The sequence below is a fragment of the Sinocyclocheilus anshuiensis genome, unplaced genomic scaffold (genome assembly GCF_001515605.1).
Source record: "Sinocyclocheilus anshuiensis isolate Anshui unplaced genomic scaffold, SAMN03320099.WGS_v1.1 scaffold432, whole genome shotgun sequence".
NCBI lineage: Eukaryota > Metazoa > Chordata > Actinopteri > Cypriniformes > Cyprinidae > Sinocyclocheilus > Sinocyclocheilus anshuiensis.
Window position 1 is genome coordinate 1,118,373 of NW_015557124.1, and position 7,479 is coordinate 1,125,851.

Below are 7,479 nucleotides of genomic sequence, written 5' to 3' on the forward strand. Positions count from 1 at the left end.
AGAACAAAACACGGGTGTAGAAAAGACTATAAATTGTTTTTAACGTGCACAGTAACTGAAATGTAAAACTGTTAAAAGAAAAGGCTCAATAAACTATCGCACAGATATAATACACTATGCATCAAAATCCTCTTCCCTTTGTGTTTTGAACTTTTCTACGCGGAGCGCTGAGCGCTGTGACTATATGGAGCGCCGCTCCATATAGGCGCCTTTCATCATGTTATAATACTTTTGCGCAATGAAAGATTATTAATAGCCTTTCTTGTCGTCTTATATATCATATGTGTCTGCCTCATTACTGTGCTATACATTTAAAATAAATGTCTTTTAATTTTATAGTATATTAATTAATATATAAATATATTAGGCTACTTGTTTTTCATGAATGTATTTTACAACAATACAAAGAGCAATGTTTAACATTTGACCAGATTTAGCCCTACACTTATTCATTTTTATTTGTTCCCCACTAAATAATGTTTTTTTTTTTTCACTAAATATTTAGATTTTATAAAATTATTGTGCACTTATGATTTTTCTAGAGTAACTTTTGCTACTGAATTATCCACTAACCTAGTTTATAGTAGTATTTTTTTATCATAGATTATGATTATATATTTATTAATTTGTTGTTTTTCTTTACAATGAAGTTGTCTACGTGGTAGATTGTGTTTCACACACAAAAGAGTGATGATCAGGGGTGTATTCCAGAAAGTGGGTTTTGTTGGAAACTCAGAGTTTCCAATCTCAGGGTAAGTCAACTCAGAGTTCAAGTTTTAACTCCGTATCTCTGTATCTATCTACGTACGTATTTATCAGGTAATCGCTGCGTCTAATGTCTGCATTCACCTCTCTTCACTTCGTTCTGGTGTAATCTAGAAATGGTCATGCAAAGAACAATCTTCGATAAGTAAAAATGTCAACTATGCTAAAAAAAAAAATAGGCTAGTGAGAGAGGGGAAAACATGAGTGAGTCACTAAAATCCACAGCTAGTTTATTTTATTAAAACTGATGATGGAGTGGGAGTTGTGGAACCGCAAATGGACCGGACACATGGAGCAGACAAAAACACAGCGTCATCATCCCCACATATTGTAGGTTAGTTTGATTATTAACTTGATGGATGTATATTGCTTTTTGTGTTTGAACAAACTCTATAGGCCTAGTATATTCGCTTATGGGTTGAGAAATTAATTTTGCGCGTCATGATGTAAGCTTTTCATTTAAACACATTTTAAGCATTGTGGTTTAAAGACTAATATAACTGTTCAGGGACATTAAGCAGTGGGGCAGAATTAATTTTGGCAAATGCGCGCGTTAAGGTTTCAGGCGCACACCTGCTTGTACAGCGCCTGACTAAAGAGTTATTTTTCGCGCCTTGTGTTTAAACGTTCAAATTCACATAATTACAGGTGCATCTCAATAAATTAGAATGTCGTGGAAAAGTTCTCAAAATGCCTGTCTCCTCGTCAACCCAGTCATTTGTGTCTTAAATGAACGTTAATAGTTAAAGATGCATGTGCACTAGTTGGCTATATGAGACTGTCATACACTGAAGCCGTTCCGGCGGATGACGCAGGATGTTGGCGTTGCGTGATTAGTGACGAATGTGGAGAGAGAACAAAACAAAACGCTGATCACAAATGAAACTTTGCTTCCTTTGCTCCTATAAACAAACTTGCGAGACTAGCATATCTCAGAGGCGCGTGCGCTGCGCATACATGCACATTTATTTATTTTTTTTTGCGTTTGCCTTACCAAATGTAGTATCCTGTCAGCAATAACATGTCTGTGGGCTCTTTTGATTACTATTAGTTTAAGTACCCAAAATTGTGCAAAAAAATCACTATAAATATATATATTTATACATATTTATACAGGCGCGGATTAACGTACAGGCTGCAGCCTAGGGGCCCCACGTGTGCAGGGGTCTCGGATTGGGCGGACTATTTTTTTATTATTTTAAATATTCTTCAGAGCGAACAAAAAAGACCCTCATTGGCCCATAAGAAACATCAAAGGAGGATTCGTTGCAGAGCGTCTGACAAAATTAATGTCTTGTATTGTAGAATGCACGCTCAGCACCGCCGAGAGTTCGCATGATCGTTAAATCGAAACTGTAAGTAAAACGTGCACACGCATTAAAAAGCTATTTTAATACTCCGCGTTTTGTTTTGTGCGTTTTTTGTAAAACTTACCCAAAATATCTCTGTTTTGTTTACAACTTGGAATTTTTTTTCAGTGTATCTCCACAGTAAAAACAGTACGAGCAGTACAATGTTTCAAACACACTGTGCTCATCCATATTGTAATGTAGAATGAAATAAGAAATAGATGTTGAAGACCGATCCGAATACACACATCAGTGCATCGTCCTTGTGATAATGCATCATGTACTGAAGCGAAGCAGCAGCAGCGAGGGTCTGAAAGCCAGCGGCCGCGCTCAGCATGCTGAAGATGGATTACTCTAGTGTTTCACCACATGGAAGGTCAGTGGTTTTCCTGTGACTGCAGGTGCTGTGTGTGTGTGTGTGTGTGTGTGAACAGGAAGTAGCGCTCTGTTCTGCCTGTTGTCTCAGCAACACGTGTCTCCTCTGAGACCGGCCGTGCAGAAAACTCACAGGCCTAGAATAAAATCAGTCGACTCGCATCCTGCGCCAGTATTGAGTTTCTCAACTTGTGGTGCAAATTATTTATTTTTATTGATGGCTAAGAGCGGGACAAATGATGCTGGCCAGATTCAAACCTGCATCCATAAACCACCGCATCACAGCTCTGACACATCAAACACGTATAAAAACCCAGCTGACTTATTAGAGAACAAAAGCTTTTAAGTATAGCACTTAAAGATGAAATCATTCAAACACCTTCATGCTGTTAATTACAAATTTGATATCTCAGATTTGTGACTTTATATCTCGCAATCACGTTTTTTCCTCATAATTATGACTTTAAATCAATCAGTATGCTCATTTTTTCAACTTTATCTCACAATTATCTGTTTGTTTGTTTGTTGGAAACAGGCTTCCACACTCAATTGTACAACAAACAAACAAACACCAAGTTTATGGTAATTGAATAAAGCCTAAATAGGTTTTATATGCTGTTTTGGCAACTAATTAAAATTAGTGTAAGTTTAAGTACCAAAATTACTAAAAATAGACTGATTAATGTGTATTCATTAACTTATGTTAATAATGTTAGCAGTTGAATTGCTTGTGTTGATGTCAGCATACTATTAGCATTTTGAAATGTGATTGGTCTTCTTTCTTGCATTCATTTGCATATATAATTGTGATTGGATTTGCATCTTGTCATTTGACTTTAAGTTTTTCATACTGCAATCATTACGGTCCATCACTACACTCACAAAAACGAATTCTTCCAGAATAATACCTATAAGCTTAATAAAATCTTTGAATAAATGATTGTTTGAGTTGGTCATTAAAAGAATCCAACAAAAATCCATTTGTAATTAATTAATTATTTTATTTAATTTTATTTGTACATAAAAGTCTGCATAGTCTACAGATTCCATCTGGATGCAAATTTTTTCTAGAATCATTTTTATTTTTATTTCTTTATTTTTATTTAGTTTATGAAACAAAACAAAAAGGTGGTATTTGATTTTAAAAATCACATTTTAAAACATTTAATATTTTTGTTACATTGCTTGAAGAAATTATACTTACCAGTTTCAATAACTACAATTATTATTCTTTTTATATCAATATTCTACATCATTTATCAACATTTACTCAATTCATAAGGCATATTGATTTTAACGATAAACTGATAAAATATACTCAATTTTTTTGTGTGTAAAAATGTTTCACTTAAATAATTTGGTAAAATTATAGTTCAATTTTTTTTATATTGTATGTTCTTCGCCATGAGGTTTTAATTGACCGTAGTAAAACATTCCACTGATTTAGTGTTAAAGGATGCAGTTTGACCACCATGAGTTCTGCAACTTCTGCTGCTCTTCTGCTGGATCGATGAGACTCAATGAACGCTATAGTGCTTTCTGTCCTTCTTCACACTGCTTCTCCAACTTGTTCCTGTTTGAACACACACACACACACACACACACACACACACACACACAGTCAGAGAATGTATGTTTGATCCGGCTGAAATGAGTCCACGCTGCAAACGGCGGCTGTGAATGGCTGCCTTTGATGTTTCATTCATCTAAATGGAAAAACTCAAAAGACTGCAAATCCCACCAGACACAATAACCTGATATTTTGTCAGGTCTTCTTTTTACTTTTCCATTCCAGGTGCACAATCTTGTGAGGATCTGAAAACGCTTTTGACATGTGCGCTGCTGTGGGTTTAACCTCTCTAAACCTGTGCTGGTGAAGCGGCTAAAGCTCAAGACTCCAGTCAAACAAACCTCTTAAATGAAAGCTGCACTCTGTGAGGTTTTATTTACATCTCACTGGCTCTTCTTCATCTTTCTTGGACTTTATACTGACACTTCTCATCAAGCCCACACAAAATACACACAACTTTGTAGAAAGCATACAGATTTCCACAGAAATGAAATGGTTGTTGTTTAAAAGCTTGTAAAACTCATTTATTAACAGAATTATGGTTTCAGATACCAAAAATCACCATTTCATGTATTTTAGAACATGTAAGTCCATTCTGCATGCATCTATCTATCTATCCATCCATCCATCCTGTTTGTTTTATTTATCTTGAATTTTTTGAAAGAAATTCAATTTTGAAAGATTTTAGCATTACATAATTGCTACAAAGTAAATACGTAAAATAAAAAAAAAACTGTTCTTTCAAACACTTTATTTATCAAAGAATCCTGAAAAAACTGTATCACATCTCCTACAATAATATAAAAAATTACAAAAATAAACAAATAATAATAATAATAAAAATAATAAAAAATAAAGAAATATATTAAAAAAATCTAATAAAATTTGTAATTAATAACTTTATCTACAGTTAAAATTAAATATATATAAAAAAATATATATAATGTGTGTGTGTGTGTGTGTGTGTGTGCGTGTGCGTGTGTGTGTGTGTATATATATCCTAATTCAAAAGATTAAAACTATAATGGTATATCAATTATACTAAATATATAAAATAAATAAATAAATAAATCTAGATTACATTTTGATGCAACTTTTTTAATAATATTGATTATATTTCTTTCCTTATTCTTTTTTTTTTTTTTTTTTTTTTAAGTTTATAAAACCTGCTAAAGTGTTCCTTTTATAAAACCTATTATACCTATTTAGTTTATAAGAACTATTAAGAGTACCTTGAATAAAAGCCTTAACAATAATTAAGGTTTTCAAAGTAATTTACCAAACAACTGTCCTGCGCTGTGATGTCAAAGGTGGCAGACAGGAAAAATATAAGTCCATTTCATGCTTTTACAGCATCCAATAAAAATCGATCACTGGCAAAACATCTACTATAATATTGTGAAATATTTGCGACTCGCAGGTTGCTGCAAACATTTTATTTTGACAGAATATACAGCCACTTTTGAACGTCCGCCAATACGGATGCTTTTCCTCACATAATGGTGTATTTACTGCATCTTCCTACCGCATTGCTGATTTTTGTGCAAACTAACCCTTTAGATGAACTGTGCATGAAAGCATCTGCTGGAAAACCTGCCAACTCAACCCAAGATTAAGTCGTCAAACTAATAAACAGCATCAGGTTTCCACACAGTCAAGGACACCCTCCATGATGCTCTGTCACCACTTGTTCTCCAGCGAAGAAATAAGAAAACAAGCCTTGCGGAACATCTTGTGCTCCTCGCCCTGTAAGAAATAAATCACATAACCGGATCAACAGGAGGTGACCGGTGTTCTGCCAGAGCTGCTGGACGCATACAAATGCTGCTTCCCGACGGCAACGGCTCCCAAACGCCGCTAATGATGCTTCTGCAATGGTCTGGTGAACAAAGATAAAATAGAGTGACACGGAGGAAACGCGCAGCACACTTTGATGTGCATTTATTTGCTTTTAGCCTCAGGAATGTTTACATGAGGTTGCAACCCTGCTAATAGTCTTGTTGTTCTGTTCTTTGCAGATGTAAAATAGCATCTTTCTCGGCTCACTTCTGTCAAAACCAAATATGCTTCGTGGAGATAAAGAACTAACTATCATATCTCGCTCTCCAGATATTTATTAGTTGATCACAATCAACTAGCAGCCCTCGGTCATGACACGCTCGTTGCGCTGATGATTTTCCAGATTGTGTTTTATGTTGAGGGCTTTGTCAGCGCTAACTAAGCAGAAGTCAGCAATATTGAAAGCAATATTGTGTTGAAAGCTAGTAATCGCTCATCAAAAGTTTGGCATATATATATATATATATATATTATCAAAATAATTATTTCGTTTATCAAGGACGCATTAAATTGATCAAAAGTGATAGTGAAAGCATTTTATAATGTTACAAATGATTTCTATTTCAAATAAATGCTCTACTTTTGAACTTTCTATTCATCAAATAATCCTGAAAAATAAAATGCATAATGGTTTCAACAGAAATATAAAAGTTCAGGTTTGATCACAGACATAAATACATTTTTAAAATAGTTAATTTAAATTGTAATAATCTTTAACAGTATTACTGATATGTCTGTATTTTTTTGTTAAATAAATGTATTCTTGGTGAGCAGAAGAGACTTCTTTCAAAAACGTTAAAAAATCATCAAATACAAACAGCAAACTTTTGAACTGTGGCTCTTATGAATAATAAAAAAGGTAACAGTGTTTTTTTTTTTTTTCTTCTTGTAAACAGTTCATATCTTGCAATTCTGAAAATAAGTCCAAATTGTAAGATATAAACTGCACAAAACAAAAATAATTTTATTTTTTTTGCTAGAATTTCTAGAAAAAAGTCATCTCGCAATTTCAAGTTTATATCTCACAATTTATTATTAATTTTTTTTTTCCACCAGTGTTTACATCAGTTCTGTTTCTGTTTTCTCAGATTTGTAAGAAAATACTAAATTCTTTCAAATAAAATGTTGCAATTATCTTTTTTTTTTCATTCTGTGGCAGAAGCAGGTTTCCATAGGTTGCACAACAAATACACCCCAGAAACCGATTCACATACACTGAATCATTATGGAAATGTAATTGCAAAGTGGAATCAAATGCAGTTTCATTGTTCATGACTCATCTCCACTGTAGTAGTGAAACTTCATAATTTGGGTTGTTGTGATGCAGCTCTACTCTTTTAGCGCTCATATTTCATGCCATTAGATGCCATTAGACTGACTGTTCACGAGCGTGTGATGTGAGCAACCATTACGCACAGAAGTCTCTCTAAATATGATCTGGATTACTGTTAGCCATTACAGCAAACCCTCCTCTACGTGCTTCAGCGGCTGCCTGCCGTGCGAGAACAAAAAATGCTGTTAATTTAGCACTACAGGGAAGAGAAAGGTTTCTTTGCTCGTATTAGTGCTGAGAGTAAGCCT